This window comes from Rattus norvegicus, chromosome 12 (genome assembly GCF_036323735.1).
Source record: "Rattus norvegicus strain BN/NHsdMcwi chromosome 12, GRCr8, whole genome shotgun sequence".
Taxonomy (NCBI): Eukaryota; Metazoa; Chordata; class Mammalia; order Rodentia; family Muridae; genus Rattus; species Rattus norvegicus.
In genome coordinates, this window is record NC_086030.1 from 5,964,784 (window position 1) to 5,977,676 (window position 12,893).

A 12,893-nucleotide genomic window follows, 5' to 3' on the forward strand; every position below is an offset into this window, starting at 1 on the left:
CCCATATGAACAACAACACCAACCAACCAGAGCTTCCAGGGACTAAACCACAGCAGGACTTAATGGCCAACATCAGCTCTAACCATGATTCTACTTCCACATCAAACAGATTCCATGAATCATAACCTTTTAGTACAGATTTTAACTTCCTACAAAGGAATGTTTCAACCAGAGGAACCTTTACACAGAACAGCTGACTCGGACCTGCCTCTGTAGATCAGCTGGCCTCTTAAATCACAGCTCCACCTGCCTCTAGAGTTCTGGCATTAAAGGTGCACACCACCACACTAGGCCAAGTCTTGTTGTTAAATCAAGCTACTACTTCGTTTAATTCCGTTTTCTGAAGGTGGAGTTGGTATGAAAATAAACTACTGTATTTATTTGATAATACATCAATTCTGATGGGCTTGCTTTTAAACTATCCAATACATTACAGACTCTGCTTAATCCGAAAGGTTATGGTATCAGGAAAATGGTCAGGCTGATGGCCTCTCATCAACCTGTGTTTTCACGTTCAGCTCTTTTGAGTATTAAAAGCAAGCTAAAACAGACAGGTTATGTAAGTGTTTTATGCATACACTGCATACAAACAAACGCGCGCACACACACACACACACACACACACACAAACCAGAATGGTCCTTCTGTGTCCCAGTTAAAAATAAGTTCTGACTTGAGTCATGACTGTAAAATCTCCCCAGTGTTTAAGAAAAGCTGTTCTTCAAGCCGAGGAAATACAACATGGTGTCAAGTACTCTACTGTTACAGGAAGCAACTACAGAGAGCTCTCACTCGCTCAAAGGAGTCAGTGCCTTTTGACGCAGAACGAAAACCAAAAATCTCCCAACTACTGCCAATGCTTTCAAAACTAGCATATCAGACTTGATTTTCATCAGGATGCTCTTTGATCCACACTAGTAATTCAAAACCCAAGATCCAGATCATTCATATATATATATATGTATATTTTATATACATATATATATATAATATTGTGTATTTATATATGCAAACAATTATTGTACTTCATTTCGGTACAAGAATGCCAAATCAGCCACTCCTCATAGAAGGCGATGACAATCTGAGGCCACTTCATATTCGCCTCCTTTGCTTGTCAGCAGCATCTCTCTTCTTCGATTTGCTCTCATCGGATTAACTATCAGATAAAGATTTCCTTTTTGGACAATCGTTTTCTTTACCAGCTTTTCGAGAATGAAGAAGTGCTTCAATTAATTCTGGACAATCTAAATTTTCTCCTGGTACCAAAGTATTATCGGCATCTGTAAACCCCTTCCACTTCACGAAATAGTTCACTACACAATGGTTCAGTACTTTTTCTACCACAAATTCTTCAGGCTCAGCATCTTCAACTCTTTTACTCTTTCCATTCTGTTTTTTATTTTTTCCCAATTTTTGCAATGTAGTTTTATTGGAGGCCATTTTTAAAATTTAATCGGAGACTTGAAGCGCGCTCAGATGCTCAGGGCCGCGGATTCTGCAGAGTCTCCCGCCTATGTGCTTCAGCTCAGGCACATCCTAGAGGAGGGGTTCCTCTGACATTTTTAAAGTCTATTTTTAGGGTTGGGGATTTAACTCAGTCGTAGGGCACATGCCTAGCAAGCACAAGGCCCTGGGTTCGATCCTTAGCTCTGGGGAAGGAAAAAAAAAGGCAAAATAAAAGTTGTAAAGTCGGGCTGGAAGGATGGCTTAGTGGTTAAGAGCACTGACTGCTCTTCCAGAGGTTCTGAGTTCAAATCCCAGCAACGACATGGTGTCTCACAGCCATCTGTAGTGAGATCTGATGCCCTCTTCTGGTGTGTCTGAAGACAGCTACAGTGTACTTATATATAAGAAATACATCTTTTTTAAAAAAGTTGTAAAGTCTATTTCTGTTTGTTGGTGTGGTTTGGTTTGGTTTGGGATGGGTTTTTTAAGGTTGCTTTGTTGTTTTGGTTTCTGTTGGTTTGTTACGCACATGGTCTCACTGTGTATCCCTGCTGTCCTGAAATCTCCTGAGCTCCTGAGCTCCTGAGCTCCTGAGCTCCTGAGCTCCTGAGCTCCTGAGCTCCTGAGCTCCTGAGCTCCTGAGCTCCTGAGCTCCTGATTTTGATTGCCTGGCAAGAACTCTACCACTGAGTTAAATCCCCAACCCCCAAAAGCCTACAGCACCCGGTATCCCAGGTTGTCTCCCATCCACGTACTAAGCATGCCCGACCCTGCTTAGCTTCCGAGATCAGACGAGATCGGGCACGTTCCGGGTGGTATGGCTGTAGGCTCTTCTGACATTTTTTTAAGGAATATAAAACTATTCATTGACACAGCCAGAATACGGCAGATACATAGGTGAATGCGAGCAACAAACCAGTGAACTGAGCGCAGGACCCCAGTTGAAGAAATCAGAGAAAGGACTAAAAGAGCTTGAAGGGACTTGAGACCCCATATGAACAACAACACCAACCAACCAGAGCTTCCAGGGACTAAACCACAGCAGGACTTAATGGCCAACATCAGCTCTAACCATGATTCTACTTCCACATCAAACAGATTCCATGAATCATAACCTTTTAGTACAGATTTTAACTTCCTACAAAGGAATGTTTCAACCAGAGGAACCTTTACACAGAACAGCTGACTCGGACCTGCCTCTGTAGATCAGCTGGCCTCTTAAATCACAGCTCCACCTGCCTCTAGAGTTCTGGCATTAAAGGTGCACACCACCACACTAGGCCAAGTCTTGTTGTTAAATCAAGCTACTACTTTGTTTAATTCCGTTTTCTGAAGGTGGAGTTGGTATAAAAATAAACTACTGTATTTATTTGATAATACATCAATTCTGATGGGCTTGCTTTTAAACTATCCAATACATTACAGACTCTGCTTAATCCGAAAGGTTATGGTATCAGGAAAATGGTCAGGCTGATGGCCTCTCATCAACCTGTGTTTTCACGTTCAGCTCTTTTGAGTATTAAAAGCAAGCTAAAACAGACAGGTTATGTAAGTGTTTTATGCATACACTGCATACAAACAAACGCGCGCACACACACACACACACACACACACACACACACACACAAACCAGAATGGTCCTTCTGTGTCCCAGTTAAAAATGAGTTCTGACTTGAGTCATGACTGTAAAATCTCCCCAGTGTTTAAGAAAAGCTGTTCTTCAAGCCGAGGAAATACAACATGGTGTCAAGTACTCTACTGTTACAGGAAGCAACTACAGAGAGCTCTCACTCGCTCAAAGGAGTCAGTGCCTTTTGACGCAGAACGAAAACCAAAAATCTCCCAACTACTGCCAATGCTTTCAAAACTAGCATATCAGACTTGATTTTCATCAGGATGCTCTTTGATCCACACTAGTAATTCAAAACCCAAGATCCAGATCATTCATATATATATATATATATATGTATATTTTATATACATATATATATATAATATTGTGTATTTATATATGCAAACAATTATTGTACTTCATTTCGGTACAAGAATGCCAAATCAGCCACTCCTCATAGAAGGCGATGACAATCTGAGGCCACTTCATATTCGCCTCCTTTGCTTGTCAGCAGCATCTCTCTTCTTCGATTTGCTCTCATCGGATTCACTATCAGATAAAGATTTCCTTTTTGGACAATCGTTTTCTTTACCAGCTTTTCGAGAATGAAGAAGTGCTTCAATTAATTCTGGACAATCTAAATTTTCTCCTGGTACCCAAGTATTATCGGCATCTGTAAACCCCTTCCACTTCACGAAATAGTTCACTACACAATGGTTCAGTACTTTTTCTACCACAAATTCTTCAGGCTCAGCATCTTCAACTCTTTTACTCTTTCCATTCTGTTTTTTTTTTTCCCAATTTTTGCAATGTAGTTTTATTGGAGGCCATTTTTAAAATTTAATCGGAGACTTGAAGCGCGCTCAGATGCTCAGGGCCGCGGATTCTGCAGAGTCTCCCGCCTATGTGCTTCAGCTCAGGCACATCCTAGAGGAGGGGTTCCTCTGACATTTTTAAAGTCTATTTTTAGGGTTGGGGATTTAACTCAGTCGTAGGGCACATGCCTAGCAAGCACAAGGCCCTGGGTTCGATCCTTAGCTCTGGGGAAGGAAAAAAAAAGGCAAAATAAAAGTTGTAAAGTCGGGCTGGAAGGATGGCTTAGTGGTTAAGAGCACTGACTGCTCTTCCAGAGGTTCTGAGTTCAAATCCCAGCAACGACATGGTGTCTCACAGCCATCTGTAGTGAGATCTGATGCCCTCTTCTGGTGTGTCTGAAGACAGCTACAGTGTACTTATATATAAGAAATACATCTTTTTTAAAAAAGTTGTAAAGTCTATTTCTGTTTGTTGGTGTGGTTTGGTTTGGTTTGGGATGGGTTTTTTAAGGTTGCTTTGTTGTTTTGGTTTCTGTTGGTTTGTTACGCACATGGTCTCACTGTGTATCCCTGCTGTCCTGAAATCTCCTGAGCTCCTGAGCTCCTGAGCTCCTGAGCTCCTGAGCTCCTGAGCTCCTGAGCTCCTGAGCTCCTGAGCTCCTGATTTTGATTGCCTGGCAAGAACTCTACCACTGAGTTAAATCCCCAACCCCCAAAAGCCTACAGCACCCGGTATCCCAGGTGGTCTCCCATCCACGTACTAAGCATGCCCGACCCTGCTTAGCTTCCGAGATCAGACGAGATCGGGCACGTTCCGGGTGGTATGGCTGTAGGCTCTTCTGACATTTTTTTAAGGAATATAAAACTATTCATTGACACAGCCAGAATACGGCAGATACATAGGTGAATGCGAGCAACAAACCAGTGAACTGAGCGCAGGACCCCAGTTGAAGAAATCAGAGAAAGGACTAAAAGAGCTTGAAGGGACTTGAGACCCCATATGAACAACAACACCAACCAACCAGAGCTTCCAGGGACTAAACCACAGCAGGACTTAATGGCCAACATCAGCTCTAACCATGATTCTACTTCCACATCAAACAGATTCCATGAATCATAACCTTTTAGTACAGATTTTAACTTCCTACAAAGGAATGTTTCAACCAGAGGAACCTTTACACAGAACAGCTGACTCGGACCTGCCTCTGTAGATCAGCTGGCCTCTTAAATCACAGCTCCACCTGCCTCTAGAGTTCTGGCATTAAAGGTGCACACCACCACACTAGGCCAAGTCTTGTTGTTAAATCAAGCTACTACTTCGTTTAATTCCGTTTTCTGAAGGTGGAGTTGGTATGAAAATAAACTACTGTATTTATTTGATAATACATCAATTCTGATGGGCTTGCTTTTAAACTATCCAATACATTACAGACTCTGCTTAATCCGAAAGGTTATGGTATCAGGAAAATGGTCAGGCTGATGGCCTCTCATCAACCTGTGTTTTCACGTTCAGCTCTTTTGAGTATTAAAAGCAAGCTAAAACAGACAGGTTATGTAAGTGTTTTATGCATACACTGCATACAAACAAACGCGCGCACACACACACACACACACACACACACAAACCAGAATGGTCCTTCTGTGTCCCAGTTAAAAATAAGTTCTGACTTGAGTCATGACTGTAAAATCTCCCCAGTGTTTAAGAAAAGCTGTTCTTCAAGCCGAGGAAATACAACATGGTGTCAAGTACTCTACTGTTACAGGAAGCAACTACAGAGAGCTCTCACTCGCTCAAAGGAGTCAGTGCCTTTTGACGCAGAACGAAAACCAAAAATCTCCCAACTACTGCCAATGCTTTCAAAACTAGCATATCAGACTTGATTTTCATCAGGATGCTCTTTGATCCACACTAGTAATTCAAAACCCAAGATCCAGATCATTCATATATATATATATGTATATTTTATATACATATATATATATAATATTGTGTATTTATATATGCAAACAATTATTGTACTTCATTTCGGTACAAGAATGCCAAATCAGCCACTCCTCATAGAAGGCGATGACAATCTGAGGCCACTTCATATTCGCCTCCTTTGCTTGTCAGCAGCATCTCTCTTCTTCGATTTGCTCTCATCGGATTAACTATCAGATAAAGATTTCCTTTTTGGACAATCGTTTTCTTTACCAGCTTTTCGAGAATGAAGAAGTGCTTCAATTAATTCTGGACAATCTAAATTTTCTCCTGGTACCAAAGTATTATCGGCATCTGTAAACCCCTTCCACTTCACGAAATAGTTCACTACACAATGGTTCAGTACTTTTTCTACCACAAATTCTTCAGGCTCAGCATCTTCAACTCTTTTACTCTTTCCATTCTGTTTTTTATTTTTTCCCAATTTTTGCAATGTAGTTTTATTGGAGGCCATTTTTAAAATTTAATCGGAGACTTGAAGCGCGCTCAGATGCTCAGGGCCGCGGATTCTGCAGAGTCTCCCGCCTATGTGCTTCAGCTCAGGCACATCCTAGAGGAGGGGTTCCTCTGACATTTTTAAAGTCTATTTTTAGGGTTGGGGATTTAACTCAGTCGTAGGGCACATGCCTAGCAAGCACAAGGCCCTGGGTTCGATCCTTAGCTCTGGGGAAGGAAAAAAAAAGGCAAAATAAAAGTTGTAAAGTCGGGCTGGAAGGATGGCTTAGTGGTTAAGAGCACTGACTGCTCTTCCAGAGGTTCTGAGTTCAAATCCCAGCAACGACATGGTGTCTCACAGCCATCTGTAGTGAGATCTGATGCCCTCTTCTGGTGTGTCTGAAGACAGCTACAGTGTACTTATATATAAGAAATACATCTTTTTTAAAAAAGTTGTAAAGTCTATTTCTGTTTGTTGGTGTGGTTTGGTTTGGTTTGGGATGGGTTTTTTAAGGTTGCTTTGTTGTTTTGGTTTCTGTTGGTTTGTTACGCACATGGTCTCACTGTGTATCCCTGCTGTCCTGAAATCTCCTGAGCTCCTGAGCTCCTGAGCTCCTGAGCTCCTGAGCTCCTGAGCTCCTGAGCTCCTGAGCTCCTGAGCTCCTGATTTTGATTGCCTGGCAAGAACTCTACCACTGAGTTAAATCCCCAACCCCCAAAAGCCTACAGCACCCGGTATCCCAGGTTGTCTCCCATCCACGTACTAAGCATGCCCGACCCTGCTTAGCTTCCGAGATCAGACGAGATCGGGCACGTTCCGGGTGGTATGGCTGTAGGCTCTTCTGACATTTTTTTAAGGAATATAAAACTATTCATTGACACAGCCAGAATACGGCAGATACATAGGTGAATGCGAGCAACAAACCAGTGAACTGAGCGCAGGACCCCAGTTGAAGAAATCAGAGAAAGGACTAAAAGAGCTTGAAGGGACTTGAGACCCCATATGAACAACAACACCAACCAACCAGAGCTTCCAGGGACTAAACCACAGCAGGACTTAATGGCCAACATCAGCTCTAACCATGATTCTACTTCCACATCAAACAGATTCCATGAATCATAACCTTTTAGTACAGATTTTAACTTCCTACAAAGGAATGTTTCAACCAGAGGAACCTTTACACAGAACAGCTGACTCGGACCTGCCTCTGTAGATCAGCTGGCCTCTTAAATCACAGCTCCACCTGCCTCTAGAGTTCTGGCATTAAAGGTGCACACCACCACACTAGGCCAAGTCTTGTTGTTAAATCAAGCTACTACTTTGTTTAATTCCGTTTTCTGAAGGTGGAGTTGGTATAAAAATAAACTACTGTATTTATTTGATAATACATCAATTCTGATGGGCTTGCTTTTAAACTATCCAATACATTACAGACTCTGCTTAATCCGAAAGGTTATGGTATCAGGAAAATGGTCAGGCTGATGGCCTCTCATCAACCTGTGTTTTCACGTTCAGCTCTTTTGAGTATTAAAAGCAAGCTAAAACAGACAGGTTATGTAAGTGTTTTATGCATACACTGCATACAAACAAACGCGCGCACACACACACACACACACACACACACACACACACACAAACCAGAATGGTCCTTCTGTGTCCCAGTTAAAAATGAGTTCTGACTTGAGTCATGACTGTAAAATCTCCCCAGTGTTTAAGAAAAGCTGTTCTTCAAGCCGAGGAAATACAACATGGTGTCAAGTACTCTACTGTTACAGGAAGCAACTACAGAGAGCTCTCACTCGCTCAAAGGAGTCAGTGCCTTTTGACGCAGAACGAAAACCAAAAATCTCCCAACTACTGCCAATGCTTTCAAAACTAGCATATCAGACTTGATTTTCATCAGGATGCTCTTTGATCCACACTAGTAATTCAAAACCCAAGATCCAGATCATTCATATATATATATATATATGTATATTTTATATACATATATATATATAATATTGTGTATTTATATATGCAAACAATTATTGTACTTCATTTCGGTACAAGAATGCCAAATCAGCCACTCCTCATAGAAGGCGATGACAATCTGAGGCCACTTCATATTCGCCTCCTTTGCTTGTCAGCAGCATCTCTCTTCTTCGATTTGCTCTCATCGGATTCACTATCAGATAAAGATTTCCTTTTTGGACAATCGTTTTCTTTACCAGCTTTTCGAGAATGAAGAAGTGCTTCAATTAATTCTGGACAATCTAAATTTTCTCCTGGTACCCAAGTATTATCGGCATCTGTAAACCCCTTCCACTTCACGAAATAGTTCACTACACAATGGTTCAGTACTTTTTCTACCACAAATTCTTCAGGCTCAGCATCTTCAACTCTTTTACTCTTTCCATTCTGTTTTTTTTTTTCCCAATTTTTGCAATGTAGTTTTATTGGAGGCCATTTTTAAAATTTAATCGGAGACTTGAAGCGCGCTCAGATGCTCAGGGCCGCGGATTCTGCAGAGTCTCCCGCCTATGTGCTTCAGCTCAGGCACATCCTAGAGGAGGGGTTCCTCTGACATTTTTAAAGTCTATTTTTAGGGTTGGGGATTTAACTCAGTCGTAGGGCACATGCCTAGCAAGCACAAGGCCCTGGGTTCGATCCTTAGCTCTGGGGAAGGAAAAAAAAAGGCAAAATAAAAGTTGTAAAGTCGGGCTGGAAGGATGGCTTAGTGGTTAAGAGCACTGACTGCTCTTCCAGAGGTTCTGAGTTCAAATCCCAGCAACGACATGGTGTCTCACAGCCATCTGTAGTGAGATCTGATGCCCTCTTCTGGTGTGTCTGAAGACAGCTACAGTGTACTTATATATAAGAAATACATCTTTTTTAAAAAAGTTGTAAAGTCTATTTCTGTTTGTTGGTGTGGTTTGGTTTGGTTTGGGATGGGTTTTTTAAGGTTGCTTTGTTGTTTTGGTTTCTGTTGGTTTGTTACGCACATGGTCTCACTGTGTATCCCTGCTGTCCTGAAATCTCCTGAGCTCCTGAGCTCCTGAGCTCCTGAGCTCCTGAGCTCCTGAGCTCCTGAGCTCCTGAGCTCCTGAGCTCCTGATTTTGATTGCCTGGCAAGAACTCTACCACTGAGTTAAATCCCCAACCCCCAAAAGCCTACAGCACCCGGTATCCCAGGTGGTCTCCCATCCACGTACTAAGCATGCCCGACCCTGCTTAGCTTCCGAGATCAGACGAGATCGGGCACGTTCCGGGTGGTATGGCTGTAGGCTCTTCTGACATTTTTTTAAGGAATATAAAACTATTCATTGACACAGCCAGAATACGGCAGATACATAGGTGAATGCGAGCAACAAACCAGTGAACTGAGCGCAGGACCCCAGTTGAAGAAATCAGAGAAAGGACTAAAAGAGCTTGAAGGGACTTGAGACCCCATATGAACAACAACACCAACCAACCAGAGCTTCCAGGGACTAAACCACAGCAGGACTTAATGGCCAACATCAGCTCTAACCATGATTCTACTTCCACATCAAACAGATTCCATGAATCATAACCTTTTAGTACAGATTTTAACTTCCTACAAAGGAATGGTTCAACCAGAGGAACCTTTACACAGAACAGCTGACTCGGACCTGCCTCTGTAGATCAGCTGGCCTCTTAAATCACAGCTCCACCTGCCTCTAGAGTTCTGGCATTAAAGGTGCACACCACCACACTAGGCCAAGTCTTGTTGTTAAATCAAGCTACTACTTCGTTTAATTCCGTTTTCTGAAGGTGGAGTTGGTATAAAAATAAACTACTGTATTTATTTGATAATACATCAATTCTGATGGGCTTGCTTTTAAACTATCCAATACATTACAGACTCTGCTTAATCCGAAAGGTTATGGTATCAGGAAAATGGTCAGGCTGATGGCCTCTCATCAACCTGTGTTTTCACGTTCAGCTCTTTTGAGTATTAAAAGCAAGCTAAAACAGACAGGTTATGTAAGTGTTTTATGCATACACTGCATACAAACAAACGCGCGCACACACACACACACACACACACACACACACACACACACACACACAAACCAGAATGGTCCTTCTGTGTCCCAGTTAAAAATAAGTTCTGACTTGAGTCATGACTGTAAAATCTCCCCAGTGTTTAAGAAAAGCTGTTCTTCAAGCCGAGGAAATACAACATGGTGTCAAGTACTCTACTGTTACAGGAAGCAACTACAGAGAGCTCTCACTCGCTCAAAGGAGTCAGTGCCTTTTGACGCAGAACGAAAACCAAAAATCTCCCAACTACTGCCAATGCTTTCAAAACTAGCATATCAGACTTGATTTTCATCAGGATGCTCTTTGATCCACACTAGTAATTCAAAACCCAAGATCCAGATCATTCATATATATATATATATATATGTATATTTTATATACATATATATATATATATAATATTGTGTATTTATATATGCAAACAATTATTGTACTTCATTTCGGTACAAGAATGCCAAATCAGCCACTCCTCATAGAAGGCGATGACAATCTGAGGCCACTTCATATTCGCCTCCTTTGCTTGTCAGCAGCATCTCTCTTCTTCGATTTGCTCTCATCGGATTCACTATCAGATAAAGATTTCCTTTTTGGACAATCGTTTTCTTTACCAGCTTTTCGAGAATGAAGAAGTGCTTCAATTAATTCTGGACAATCTAAATTTTCTCCTGGTACCCAAGTATTATCGGCATCTGTAAACCCCTTCCACTTCACGAAATAGTTCACTACACAATGGTTCAGTACTTTTTCTACCACAAATTCTTCAGGCTCAGCATCTTCAACTCTTTTACTCTTTCCATTCTGTTTTTTTTTTTTCCCAATTTTTGCAATGTAGTTTTATTGGAGGCCATTTTTAAAATTTAATCGGAGACTTGAAGCGCGCTCAGATGCTCAGGGCCGCGGATTCTGCAGAGTCTCCCGCCTATGTGCTTCAGCTCAGGCACATCCTAGAGGAGGGGTTCCTCTGACATTTTTAAAGTCTATTTTTAGGGTTGGGGATTTAACTCAGTCGTAGGGCACATGCCTAGCAAGCACAAGGCCCTGGGTTCGATCCTTAGCTCTGGGGAAGGAAAAAAAAAGGCAAAATAAAAGTTGTAAAGTCGGGCTGGAAGGATGGCTTAGTGGTTAAGAGCACTGACTGCTCTTCCAGAGGTTCTGAGTTCAAATCCCAGCAACGACATGGTGTCTCACAGCCATCTGTAGTGAGATCTGATGCCCTCTTCTGGTGTGTCTGAAGACAGCTACAGTGTACTTATATATAAGAAATACATCTTTTTTAAAAAAGTTGTAAAGTCTATTTCTGTTTGTTGGTGTGGTTTGGTTTGGTTTGGGATGGGTTTTTTAAGGTTGCTTTGTTGTTTTGGTTTCTGTTGGTTTGTTACGCACATGGTCTCACTGTGTATCCCTGCTGTCCTGAAATCTCCTGAGCTCCTGAGCTCCTGAGCTCCTGAGCTCCTGAGCTCCTGAGCTCCTGAGCTCCTGAGCTCCTGAGCTCCTGAGCTCCTGATTTTGATTGCCTGGCAGGAGCTCTACCACTGAGTTAAATCCCCAACCCCCAAAAGCCTACAGCACCCGGTATCCCAGGTGGTCTCCCATCCACGTACTAAGCATGCCCGACCCTGCTTAGCTTCCGAGATCAGACGAGATCGGGCGCGTTCCGGGTGGTATGGCTGTAGGCTCTTCTGACATTTTTTTAAGGAATATAAAACTATTCATTGACACAGCCAGAATACGGCAGATACATAGGTGAATGCGAGCAACAAACCAGTGAACTGAGCGCAGGACCCCAGTTGAAGAAATCAGAGAAAGCTCTAAAAGAGCTTGAAGGGACTTGAGACCCCATATGAACAACAACACCAACCAACCAGAGCTTCCAGGGACTAAACCACAGCAGGACTTAATGGCCAACATCAGCTCTAACCATGATTCTACTTCCACATCAAACAGATTCCATGAATCATAACCTTTTAGTACAGATTTTAACTTCCTACAAAGGAATGTTTCAACCAGAGGAACCTTTACACAGAACAGCTGACTCGGACCAGCCTCTGTAGATCAGCTGGCCTCTTAAATCACAGCTCCACCTGCCTCTAGAGTTCTGGCATTAAAGGTGCACACCACCACACTAGGCCAAGTCTTGTTGTTAAATCAAGCTACTACTTCGTTTAATTCCGTTTTCTGAAGGTGGAGTTGGTATGAAAATAAACTACTGTATTTATTTGATAATACATCAATTCTGATGGGCTTGCTTTTAAACTATCCAATACATTACAGACTCTGCTTAATCCGAAAGGTTATGGTATCAGGAAAATGGTCAGGCTGATGGCCTCTCATCAACCTGTGTTTTCACGTTCAGCTCTTTTGAGTATTAAAAGCAAGCTAAAACAGACAGGTTATGTAAGTGTTTTATGCATACACTGCATACAAACAAACGCGCGCACACACACACACACACACACACACACACACACACACAAACCAGAATGGTTCTTCTGTGTCCCAGTTAAAAATAAGTTCTGACTTGAGTCATGACTGTAAAATCTCCCCAGTGTTTAAGAA

The 12,893-nt window shown here is 42.1% G+C and overlaps 5 pseudogenes; all 5 read right to left on the bottom strand.

Annotated features, from left to right (window-relative positions):
* Positions 1 to 2,157: 2,157 nt before the first annotated feature.
* Positions 2,158 to 2,275, bottom strand: LOC120096072 (5S ribosomal RNA; annotated as a pseudogene).
* A 2,315-nt stretch (positions 2,276 to 4,590) lies between these two features.
* On the bottom strand, positions 4,591 to 4,708 carry LOC120096056 (5S ribosomal RNA; annotated as a pseudogene).
* A 2,301-nt stretch (positions 4,709 to 7,009) lies between these two features.
* On the bottom strand, positions 7,010 to 7,127 carry LOC120096073 (5S ribosomal RNA; annotated as a pseudogene).
* A 2,313-nt stretch (positions 7,128 to 9,440) lies between these two features.
* Positions 9,441 to 9,558, bottom strand: LOC120096058 (5S ribosomal RNA; annotated as a pseudogene).
* Positions 9,559 to 11,894: 2,336 nt separating this feature from the next.
* Positions 11,895 to 12,012, bottom strand: LOC120096034 (5S ribosomal RNA; annotated as a pseudogene).
* Positions 12,013 to 12,893: the final 881 nt, after the last annotated feature.